This window comes from Nycticebus coucang, chromosome 20 (genome assembly GCF_027406575.1).
Source record: "Nycticebus coucang isolate mNycCou1 chromosome 20, mNycCou1.pri, whole genome shotgun sequence".
Classification (NCBI taxonomy): domain Eukaryota; kingdom Metazoa; phylum Chordata; class Mammalia; order Primates; family Lorisidae; genus Nycticebus; species Nycticebus coucang.
In genome coordinates this window covers 46,487,454-46,500,521 of record NC_069799.1, presented here as the reverse complement: position 1 = coordinate 46,500,521, position 13,068 = coordinate 46,487,454, and positions in this window count along the sequence as shown.

The following is a 13,068-nucleotide window of genomic DNA, read 5'->3' as shown; positions in this document are numbered from 1 at the left end:
ATCTATTAAAAATAGAAAAATTAGTTGGGTGTGGTGGTGGGCACCTGTAGTCCTGGTGACTTGGAGGCTGAGGCAAGAGGATTGCTTGAGCCCAGGAGTTTGAAGTTGCTGCGAATTACGACACCATAGCACTCTACCCAGGGTGAATGAGTGAGACTTTGTCTCAAAAAAAAAAAAAAAGGTCGATGCGATGGCTAGTTTTCTGTGTCAACTTGATTAGATTAATGTATACCCATAATTCCTATTATGCAGCAAAATATGTTTCCAGACATTGACAAATATTCCCTGGGAGCCAAAATTGCCCCAGGTTGGGAACCACAGGTCTATAAGAAAAAGTCAGGACTTAGTTCTCACGTCACTCACGATCTGGCCTTAGATCCCTTTCCTGCCTCATTTGCAGCCTCTCCTGGACTTCCTGGAATGTTCCAGATACCTTTGCTCCTGTGTGCCTCCTTATGTGCTATGCCTTCAGCACTTTATTGACTAGGTAGGACTGCTGATGTGACAAATACACAAATGGGTGTTGGTTCAGGCAGGAGTGCAGTTCGTTTTTTCTGGCCTAGCAGTGCTTGTGGTTGAACTTGTTGGTGAAGCAGCTTTCTTTTCTGCAGTGTTGCAGGAACCAAGCCTGGATGAGGCTCCACCATGTTTACTATGTGGCTCCCAGGAAGGCCTTGGGCATCATCTCCATTTTGACTGATGAAGGAAAAAAGAAAAAAACACGAAGGGGTATGTGAGGGAGATTTCCACTCTCTTTTCATTGGCTAGCAGTCAGTCACATGACCATGCTCCTTTGCAAGGAAGTCTGGGAAATATAGCTTAGCTGTGTGCTTAGGAAAAAGAGTGGAATGTGAATTTTCATGATCACCTAGAGCTCTGCTGCAATCCACTGCACTGTCACTCCTAGAATTATAAATTCTGACCTCCCCATTATGACTTCTTTTATGTACTTTGCTTATACCAGTACATTATGATTGATGAGTTAAAAAATCATTTTTTTTCTTATTAGTATCTAAGATAGTTCTTGGGGGCAGTGCCTGTGGCTCAAAGGAGTAGGGCGCCGGCCCCATATGCCGGAGGTGGCGGGTTCAAACCCAACCCCAGCCAAAAACCTCAAAAAAAAAAAAAAGATAGTTCTTGGTAGGTATTAGATGCATATTTGTTGAAAAAAAAAAAAGGAATGGGTAATATTTAATTATGTATTATTTCATAGGAACATTGCAAGGACTCATTGAGGGTTTGTTTTTTTCCCCGCATGGTCTTCTGGTCTGAGCATCTGCACTAACACAAAAGTGAGACAAGATTATTTGCAATTTTTTGCAGGACACTGACATCATCTGAGGCCTAGAAAAATAGAATGGAGTTCTCTTTCTTTTAGCACCTCCAGTTCCAAACTCCCCAAGTCTCAGGAGTTCAACCACTGTTCTCCTTGGACTATCCACAGATTTGCTCTGCACTCACTTCCCTGCACCCTCCAATCCCCTCCTAGCCCAATTCCCTGTGGGCTGTATGGTTTGATCCTCCCAGGGAAGATTCACATTCAAAAAGGGGTGATTGGCCCCTGCACTCTGGGAGGCCGATGGGGTAAATCCCTTGCCTTGAGTTCTAGAGTTCAAGACCAGCCTGAGTAAGATCTAGACCCTGTCTCTACTAAAAGTAGAAAAATTGTCCGGGAGGGGATTGTGGTGGCGCCTGTGGTCCCAGCTACCGGGGAGGCTGAGGTAAGAGGATCTCTTGAACCCAGGAGTCTAAGGTTGCTGTGAGGTACAACGATGCCACTACACGCTACCTTGGGCGACAGAGTGAGACTCGGTCTCAAAAAGAAAAAAGTAATTAAAAAGAGTGATTGTTAATCCCAAGGAATTAATGACTGGGTAGTTATACTGGGAAAAGAACTAGGTTCTTGATTCTAAAAATGGCTACCATATTGTAGCTGTCTTTGTTTTTTAAAAGAAATCTACATGTCTTTGATGCCTGGTGTTCTTATTAACTAAAAGGGGGGTAAGAATGAAACTACCTTTGCAGCAAAAGTTCAGGGGATGGGAGGACCCACTTAGGCTGTATCCAGGCCAGAATTTCCTTTTTGAGGCCAGACAGAATCTGGTCAAAAAATATGAATGCAACAGGAATGTTTCTGGTCATTTTTCTCAAATCCACCAGAGGGTTACCACTCAATTTTCTGACAAACTTAACCTATACGCTACATCTACAAGACAAAGGAGCATTTATGTAAAAATGTTTTTTCTCCCCTTAGTTACTTTGACAATTCAGCCCTCACTTTCTCCTCTGCTCGGACTGACATCTGAGAAGTGAGAACCACAACTACATAGTATTTTATAGATGGGCCTGATTAGAACCAGTTCTCCCTACAGGTTACATCATGTATGAGACACACGGTTTTTGTCAAGAGACCAGCTACTCGCAGAGAAGGTTTTGATGCTATTACCAGTAAGAAATTAGTAACTAGATCCTTGGTCTGTTTTACGCCAACTTTCTAATTATGCCGTTGCAGTGGTAAACCAGATTTTTGAGCCAAGGGTAATTTAGAAATTCTAGATCTCTGTTCTCTCCCTGCCCCCTCCCCCTTTAATGTTCATCTTTGCTGCCTCCCCGTCTTCTTCCTTCAAGCATATAATTTTCCTCCATTCCCACTCTACCCTGGCTCCTTGTTTCTGTGACCCTCTGTCACAAAAGGACAAAGGCATCCCGTAACTCTTCATCATGAGACATCACAAGTAACAATCGAGGCTGTATGTGCACAGGTATACAGGAAGATGTTGTTGCTCTGCAAGGTGTCTCCAGGGTGGGCTCCCCGTTTGCCTCGGGAACTGGAGGTGGACATGTGGCCTTATATTGCCCTCTGATTCTCTGTGCATCTCTTTCCAGGTGTTAGCTTGTTCTTTTCTAAGACTAAAATGACAGGGGAGATGATTTTCTTCCACATGTGAACGCTGCCCGATTTCTGTAAAGCTTTTTGTATTCAGAGCTCTTTTGATATGGAAAGATTTGTGACGCATTCATTAAATACTAAAACCAAGGCTCCCCTTGTGAACACGTTCTGGTCTCGCTTGAGTTTGGCATCACGTTCTTCCTTCCCTAGATTCTTTCTTTATCCATCCTTACTATGTTTTTTCTGGTACAATGGCGTGTGTTTTTCCTCCCTCCTTTTAAGCTATACTTTGGGATAGTTAAAATAAAGCTCCTGAGTATACCTTGAAATCCTAAATTTTCATTTCAGCTGAAAGTCATCCAAACCATATGCCTGTTGGCTTTCCTGTGCAAAAGACTTCTTTTTTTCATAATCGACCAAATTCCTTTAGGATATGGCTGGAATTATACTGATTCCTCCGTAGTCTTATAAGAGATCACCATCTCCAAATTCCAGATTGTTGTTTCACCCAGCACACTAGCGATGGCTGTTTCGTTCCCCTGAACTTGACCCCATTTCTCCCTTAGCATTGCTCTTTCTTTCCGTTTCTTCCCTTTGCTTCCTCCCAGGTAGACTCTGCCTGGTCTGTCCCTGGGTATATCTTGTTCCCTTCTCTGTCTGAGAAATCCTCTGCTGAGAAATCAGGCTGGAGGGTGGCTGCCACATGGCCACCATGGTATGAAGAGGCTGCCGAAGTTTCCTCTGGGGACAGCTGTTTTCCATTTCAGGAGTCTCAACATTGTGGCTTTGTTGATTGTCTTTTGACCTTAGATTTGGTGTTGCCTGTAGCTAATGCATAACTAACCATTTTGACTAAGCCTTTCAGGACCACAGTGCTACCTTGTCAACTGCAAGCCCTTCGTGTGAATATCCTGCCACACACAGGCCACTGAAGTCCCTTGGAGCCACACACGCACTCCCTAACTCAGGGGAGAGATTAAAGCAATTTCGCTAAGGCCCACTGGTGAGGAAAATTGGTTGATAGAGTTATTACTAAATGGCTTTTCAAATCTTCTTCTTACTCTGTGAGAAGATAGTTTCCCAGCTTGGTCCCTTGACCTGAAAGCCAAATCCACAGGAATCCCGTGAATGGAGAGCTTTGCAGGCTATACATTGGAAACAAACCACAAAACAGCAGGGTCGCCCCTTGGTGCAGAAGGCTACGGACTCTTGCCTATTTAAAGTGAAAACATCCCGGGATGGAAAAGCATATTCCGAGAGTGGAATGCTTTGTAGTTTCTGGTACTTGGGAGGCTGTAGAGTGTGTTAATAAATGAGAGTGCTACTTAAAAGTCCACCCCTTTCTGCCCCCAGGTTACATCTCCTTAGGGAGCCTGATGATAAAGATCATTAATATTTTCCCTGTAAGTAGCTAAAGGGAAGCCTTGCTAACTGCATTGTACATTTGCCAGGTTAGGTTGTACACGTATTAACTTTTTGATTGTGCCGATTGCCATAGAGTCTTTGCATACATGTATATAAATACACATGTACATATGTGTGCATCACGTATGTCTCTCTCATATATACATGTGTGTATTGTACACATATAAAATGTCCTTGTAGCTATCTTTCTAATCATCTGTGTTGTGCCCAGACCCCGAAATCCCTCACAAAGACCACCAGGGAGCCGAGTCTGATGCAAAAGGGCTGTTTATTACAAGTTTGAACTTGGGCTCCCAAGGACTCCACTACAATGGATCCAAGCCAGGAGCCCTGAGTTCTGTAACAGGGGTGTTTTTATAGTATAGCACAGCAAAGTAGGCGTATACAAGTTAAACAAAGGGATCGCTTCTGGATTGGCTGCCATATGGCCCACTCCAGAAGGCAGTTTCTGATTGGACACGATGACTCAGGTGGAAAACCAGCCATTCATGGTGACTCATCAGTTTTAAACAAAATGGGTGACAGAAGCCAAAATGGCTGAACCCTTAAGATGGCCTTGGTCTGGTTCTCTCAGTCTGCATAGTTAACCTGGCTCTGCAAATACCTGTGTGAATGGGGGCATGTCACTTAATGTCTCTTTGTTTCAGATTTGCTGGTCTGTAGAATAAAGGAATTGGACTGGCTGAGACGCTTGGTGGCAAGTGTTTCCGTGTCCTATGTATTCCACCACACCAGGAAGCCAATCTGGGTTAGCTTTTACGTAATAAAGTTGAGTCATTTTTTCAATTACCAAGGACCCTTCAGGTTGAAGGTCAAGTAACCTGAGCGTGCCCACGTGAATCAAGTACGCAACCACGGGTGGAACTGTTGTGCCTGAGTCGTGGGATCCCCTACGTAAAATCACCTGGAGACCAAGTCCAATGCAAAAGCAAGACGTTGTTTATTTACAAGGTCGAGCTGGTGGGGAGAAGCCCTGATCTCAAAAAGGAGGGAGGTTTTAAGGGTACAGAAAGGAAAAAAGGGAGGGGGTGTGAGGTGAGCTGCGAACTGATGGGGGAGGGGGGAGCTAGGGGACTGAGCAGTTGTCCTTGGCTGTCTGGAGAGTGCTGTTATCCTTGGTGCAGACAGTTGTGTAAGAGCGCAAATCACGGGCAAGGACGGGGGTCAGGGAGGGAGCAGGTTGCCTAAGGCCTTTGGTATGCAGCTGCAAAATGAAGACTGAGGGACAAGATGAAGTTAGTTTTAACAAAATGGACTTAACTCGGTCCTTACAGAACCTTAGTGCTAGGACTGAGGAGTGGAGACTGGATTAAGACGTGGATGCCAATACCCCATACGGAATGCAGGATCCAATCAGATTGAGCCTTGCTGTCACTTCATGGCAGGATTCAGGTCACACCTTATAACCCTATGCTTATAAAATCATTCCAACCCACTTGTCTGGGGACATACAGCTTTGGGAACCCTCTCTGGTGTGCTCCTTACTATGCCAAGTAACAAGGCCCCCTTACCACAACCCACTTGGCTGTGTCTGTTGGCCTGATCCTTGCTAGGCAAATGAACCCCTCCTTTGGGAAAGTAACAGTTCCCCTCCTCCAGCCCAGTTTCTGACACGTGGTTGGCCCCAGCGCTAAGGCTCCATGCAGCACTAATGTACTGTGCTGCTCTTGTTTTTAGACCATTGGCAATGGCGTGGCTGGCGGTGGAGGGAGAGAGGGAGGATCGCCCATCAGAGGCATGAGTGCCCATTCTGAGACATTATACTGGGAGTAACAATTCCTCACCTGGCTTCATAAATGCTCCTAACTCAAGCCTCCTAAATGTTATTTCCTTTAAAAACTTGGAGTGGGGCTCGGTGCCTGTAGCTCAGTGGTTAGGGCATCAGCCACATGCATGGGGGCTGGTGGGCTCGGGCCTGCTAAACAATGACAACAACAGCAAAAAAATAGCTGGGCGTTGTGGCGGGCGCTTGTAGTCCCAGCTACTTGGGAGGCTGAGGCAAGAGAATCGCTTAAGCCTAAGAGTTTGAGGTTGCTGTGAGCTGTGACGTCACAGCACTCTACCGAGAGTGACATAGTGAGACTCTAAAGAAAGAAGGGAAGGAAGGAAGGAGGGAGGAAGGGAGGTGAGGGGAGGGGAGGGAGGGAGGGAGGAAGGAAGGAAGGAAGGAAGGAAGGAAGGAAGGAAGGAAGGAAGGAAGGAAGATAATACTTGGACCGGCTCTCAGTGGCTTTTCTGATAATTTCCAAGGCCCTCAGCCTAGCTTTCAGGCTTTATTGAGTTTTCTATTTTCTTCTCCTTCCAACCTTATTTCTAGAAGTCCCCTGCAGACCTATCTTTTGAGTGAAGAGTCTTCTAATTGTCCCCACCCTACCCTGTGGTTGTTCTTGTCCTAGCACTGTTGTGTGGCAAACCCGGAATGGTTTATGACACAAAACCAGTGGTCTTTCTCCCCTTAAAGCCCAGATTGAGACCTCCCCTCCATTAAGGTTTTCTGCTGAGGCTGTTCTGAAGGGAGCTCTCCTTTCTCTCATTTGCCCAAGTCACAGTCCTCTGTATGACACTGTCTTGCCTACTTGTTCTTCTAGGCACTTTATTGAGCATTGAGCTCCTAGATGAGTCTGCTAAAACTTGGAGAATATCTGAGGAAACTGGGAGTGAATTAGAGGCTAGAAACAGCCCTGCTTGGTGACTCACGCATGGAATCCTAGCACCCTGGGAGGCAGAGGCAGGAGGATTGCTGAAGCCTATGAGTCTGAGATCACCCTGAGCAAGAATGAGACTCCCCGCCGGGTGTTGTGATGGGCACCTGTAGTCCCAGCTACCCAGGAGGCTAAGGCAAGAGGATCTCTTTAGCCCAAGAGTTTGAGGTTGCTGTGAACCATGATGATGCCATAGGACTACTCAGCGCAACAGAGTGAGATTTTATCTCAAAAAATAAATAAAACAATTATTGCAGTACCTGTAATCCTAACACTCTGGGAGGCTGAGGTAGGTGGATGGCTTGAGTTCAGGAGTTCAAGACCAGCCTGAGCAAGATTGAGACTCCCATCTCTACTAAAAATATAAAAACTGAGGCAAGAGAATCGCTTAAGCCCAAGAGTTGGAAGTTGCTGTGAGCTGTGACACCGTAACACTTTATGGAGGGCTACAAAATGAGACTGTCTCAAAAAAAAAAAAAAAAGAAAGAAAGAAAGAAAAGAAAAGAAATCACCTTTCTGGGACTTGTGTTTTCTCTAATGTAACCATCAAGTAAATGACAGTCAATCCTCCTAACTAGAGGTTTAAGTTTGACCCAAACAAGTGATTAACCATTGTCCTCTTACTGAACTAAATCTCTGACCTCTGGCAGGGGCCCTCTTAACTCACCTTTTACTGGCTTCTTGAGTAAAGTTTTTCTTCCTCTTGGTTACTTTCCCTCCTTTTTATAGGGAGCTCTACTCTGAGATCAAAGACAACCTGGAGCAATTTATAAGAAACAAAAGAAGTGAGAGAGAGATATGCCAAGTTACTTTAAGGGGACGTTCGAAAATCGTGAATCTCTCTGGAGTAGTAGTTGGTGTCTGCTATGCCCAGAAAAACTGAGAGCATGTGCGCTCACTCTCTGGAAAGCTGGCTTTCATCCTCAGTCTGATCAGCCATTCTCAATGCAGAATGGACCTCAGGGTCACCTGGTTGTCCTCTGAACAATGAAGATACTTGGACCCCACTTAATGATTCCACAGGTCCCCAGGGAGTCCTAAGCCTGAGGATCTGAAAGTCTCACAGCTATCCCAAGGCTTAATCTACATTGAGAATCATTGATCTAGCTGCTCACGTCCGTCCGTCCTCCTTAAGGTGATCCTCTTCCCCACAAATATGCTTATATCATTCAAAGAGCTCCAGAACAAGAATTTGGTTAATCTTAATTCTAGTGCATTCACTGGTGAGGAAGAACAAATAGGAAATTGACTAAAATGAGAAGCCCCTGGAAGTAAGACTACATAAATTCTTTTGGAAAAGATTTTTTTCTTCTTGTACCAGGTTCAGAGGAACTTTGAGAGAGACACACACACACACACACACACTGAGTCTAGGAGACGAAGTAAACAGGAAAGAAAAGATTGACTTTTATTGCTTCACTGTTTAAGTGAAAAAAAAAAAAATCGACTCCTCCCCCCTCCCCCTTGCCTTACTTCCCTTTAGAACTGTATCAAGTTATTTTTAGGAGGGCAGCGTGGCTGGTTTTGGGGGGGGGGGACAAATGAAAGCGTGACATCACCATGCTATTTTGGTAGAGCAGGAGAAACATGCCAGGCTAGGTTGGTTTGGGTTTGGTTCTGTGTATTTAGAAGCTGAATCGCGTCTTTTTCTAATTTGCCTTCTGTCCAGGCTGCGCTCTTCACTTGGAGGCTGAAAGGATAATATTTATTCAAAGCTAGTTTGTAAACTTCATTTGCAGTTGAAGGTCTGGAATCCAAACTGCTGTTCTGATCTTATGCTGGTTTCTCCCAGGGTATTTCAAAAGCGATCGTTTCTGCAGGCTGCTTCTCCCGGGCTCTATTTTAGCTCAACTGTGGGCTGTCAGTTTGGAAAGAAGCAAATCCTTAACCTGAACTTTTGGTTGCCGCTAAGAGGAGCTCTGTGGGCAGCCAGGAAGGACTCGCTCATTTGCTTAGAGTTTGCAGTGGAATCTTTTTCTCCATGTGTGTTATTATCAGCAACTCCTACTTCCCCCAGAGGTTTTGAAATATTCCCTCTGAATGTGAATGTAACATTTCTCAAATGGAGCTCCTCCCTCCTAATAAACTTTCAGCTTTTACAGTAAGTCACCCTCCCCTTCATCCCTAGAGACAAAAGTGCCTCCTCTGTGTCTCCGACGTCAGTTACCATTGTTTTCTAAACCAACTCACGTTACCATTTTACTGTTAAAAGCAGCATTCTACTCCCGCGTTCTTAACCTACTTCTGGGTCTCTGATAGATGGTTATTTTTTTGGCAGGCTTGCGATGAGCCTGTGTCAAGGAAACAGCTTGCGCTCATCTCTTTAAGTCTCCCTTGCTTGCGATTTCATTTCATGATTTCCTTTCCTGTTATCTTCAAACACCCGCTCCAAGCAGGACTTGACAAGAGCAAGGAGGTTGTTTTTCTTCGTGTTCTAAAATGGACATTTCCCTTCCCCCGACCGCCCCCACCACCTCCAACCTTTCTTCTTTATTACCCACACCTGGGGCCCTCTCTAAACCTGATGGAAAAAAAGTTAAGAACTCCTTTCCCTCTTTAAAGAGGGGTCTCTTAAGAGGTTTCTAATCAGCTCACTGTCAGCTGTTTCCTCTGATCAGCTTAAATAGGTCTGCTGGAACTGCCAAACCGTGTGTTCAGACTGAAAGCCTGCGAGAGAATTTGAGCCACATTTATGAACTTCCACCGAGATTATCCGGCAGGCTGAAGTCTCAGGGAGAGTGCCCACTCCACTAACCCTTTCTTCTTGATTAAACTATCCTTTCTTAAAAACGGGATGAGGAATTCCCCCTTCACAAGCTGATTTCTTTATTCTTTCTGCCTCCCTCCTGCCTATATTAAAATGTAAACTTGATCCCTGCATCCTTCTTTGGAAGGAAGCTCCGTTGTTGTAAACATTTTGGTATAAATGAACCCTTTGACCTCTCAGGCATGGTTTATCTGTCTAACTTTATACAAGAAAAAAATGGTAAGATGCCTTATCTCCTGCGGGTGCAGGCATGTCGGGGCAGGAAGTTTCTGCTCTGGGGGTGGTTGGGTCCCTTTTAAACTGAGGGTTTCCTGCTCTCTCTTCAGTAAAGAACGGCTTTGTTAACCATTAGCCACTGACAGGAGTGTGTCCATTTCAGCAAAATTAATAAGAGATAGCATTTTTCTTCCTTCTAAATGGCCCGTGTCAGTAATTAACATCGCCTTTCATTACTCAACTTGAAAGTGCTTTCTAGGGCTCCCTTTGACCTTGCCCTGGCTTTGTTAAACTGTGGCTTCCAGCCTGTGAGAGGCCTAAATGCAGAAAAAGCACTTTGAGCTCTGACCCCGATGCCTTGAAAGAATCATTCGACAAATATTTATTGAGTGCCTACTGTGTGAGGCTACCAAGATGAATCAGATGTAAACCCTGATTTGGGGGGTGGGAGGGACCTGGAAGAAAAGATAAAAAGGGTTTGTTTAAAATAGCCCTAAGATAACAGAACAAGGCCGGATCCAGCCTTGGAGGAGGCCAGGCCTAAGGAAGATGGCGGAGGGGGAATTGGTACAAGTTTTATGGTAAAAGGAACATTTTAAGAAAAATAAAAAAGGAATGCAAAAGTTCAAACACACTTTCCTTACTCTTTACAGACAGAGAAAACCTTACTTTCAGAGGGAAGACAGAAATTGAGGTCTCAAGAGACTGTTTTTCTTTTTGGTGGGTGTCTGCACGTGCACCTGGACAGTGAAGGGTCAGCTGTGGAAATTTCAGTAATCGCAAAAGAATTGCAACAGAATCTAAATTAGAAAACTCCCCCCAAAAGTGTGTGAAATATTTTTGTTATTTTTTTTTTAATTTTATTTTGGATTAGTATGAGGATTCTCGGTCACAGAGGTAGAAATGTCACTTTGGGGTGAGTTAAGTTACAGTCCACATTCTTCACGCTTTAGCTATGAAATTCATGCTTAGAATAGCCCCCAGGAGGCACCCAAATGCCCAGGAGGAAAGAATGGGTTAAAAAAGTCTGGGGAGGGTGCAGCATCAGATGGGATTTGACTGCAACCACGGTGACAATTTCTGCATGTGAAAAAACGGGAATGGTGTGCTCTCATTTTCGTGACAAACTGGAACACTAACCACTGAAATATTAATAATAGTTACTGGCGGGTGCTTTCAAAAAGAAGTGATTTGAATGTTTCTTCTTGGCGATTTTTCAGGATTTTCCAAGATGTTTATAACGTTCAACCAACTTTCATTACTCTTCCATGCCTCTGCTACTTTTGCAGCCAGGTGAAATGTTGTTAAAAAATAACGAGATGGGGGAGAAGAATTCTTTATTAAGGCGAGAGTTTAAATGTAGATGATTCTGAAGATGGCTGGGAGAATTCTCCCCTCCCTTGCCACGTTGGATAACATCAGTTTAAAAAAGAAGAAAGAGCCACACTACCCTGCAATCAAAACCAAACACAGGAGTCTGTTTTAAGCAACAATGACTGTCATCCAATAAACTAGATGGGAGACTTCCCTTTTAGCTACTTTTGGCTGCAAATTTGTCAGATGATTCTTTTAGAAATTCTTGTAGTGAAAGAATCATTTTTCTTTCTGTCCCTGATGGAATGTAACTCTCGTAGTTCCTGAGTTCTGAATTATTCAAGGGTCAGAAATTTACTGAAAGGTTGTCATGATCACTGTTTTTTTTTTTTTTTTTTTAGTAAGTCCTTTGTTATTGAACTCTTGCTCAAGCCTAATGACATAAAAATCTAAAGGCCAGTTATTCATCCAGTGATGGCCTTCACAAGTGAACAACAACAAACCTCTTTATTTTCATCTATTATTTTGCAGTTTTCTTTTACTCAAATTACGTAAATCAGATAAGCGTATTTATTTCACAATTGGTGCTAAGTGTGCAAAGTCGCTCAAATTGTGATGCAGTTGTCTTGCAGACCCAGCAGAGGAAATAGTTTCTGCTTTCATTCAGATCCTGTCTCAGTCATTTGCAATAGAAAAGCTAAATTGGGTGAGTGGTGAGCAGGGGCGGAGGTGACAAAGGGAAAGGGAAGAAATGGGAAAAAATGCAAATCTGTAGTTTAGGTTAGAATGGATTCCCAGTTTCTTCTGGCATTTTGTGTCATTTATGCTTCTCAACTTGGAGAGCAACAACCACCCTTGTGGGTACCCCTCCTCCAGACCTGGGTTGGTTTTTATTTTTGATGTCTGAGTCACTTAAAATTGTGGGGCAGAAACATATAAACAGAATGAGAAAAGCTGTTTGCCACGAGCACGCAATTTCTAAAACTGTTTTGGGCCTTGAAAGACGGTTCCTTCCCTTTTATCCTTATAAGTACTTGGAAAAAAGAAAAAAAATAAATAAAAGAAACTCAAGAAAATGCTTCTGTCTTCATGATGAAAGGATTCAGGGCCAGTCTGCCCTTTGTGGCTGGACAAGAACTTGGCTGCTGGCAGAGAAGTCAGAGGTGACTTGGGGAGAGAGCACAGCCCAAGAGCAGAAAGACCAGTTAGTCAGTAGGCAATAGCATGGTCTCTGCCGAATCCAGGTTGGCACATCTGATTGACCTTGAACTTGGCAGTCACAGGTATTTGAAGGAATCATTCCCTTCAAATCTGTTTTGTACCAACTAGTATCTTAGATACTTAGAAATATTTTTTCCTCTTTCCTTGTTTTGTTCCCCAGAAGTATGAGCAACTTACAGGAAACACAAATTTAAAACATAAAAGCAAGAACCAGATCAGGTTAAGTGGGGAGAGAAGAGTACAGATAATAAACTGCAAGGTGGCTGCAGTCAACCAAGCACACTGAACTCTGATCAAATGCTAAAAGTAAAGGGGAGGTGGGGATGAGGAGGAGAAAGCATACAGACAGTTATGAATTTGGGGTTCTTTGAGAGGAAAATCACATGACCACAGGGGAAGAAAAGCCTTTCCTAGCACAGAACAGTAATGAAAGTTGGTTGAAAATATACTCAAGATGCGTTTGTAAGTATTTTGCTTTTCCTTCAAACTTTTTTTTGCCTATCTATGTATTCATCTGTGGCTATTTTTAAAGT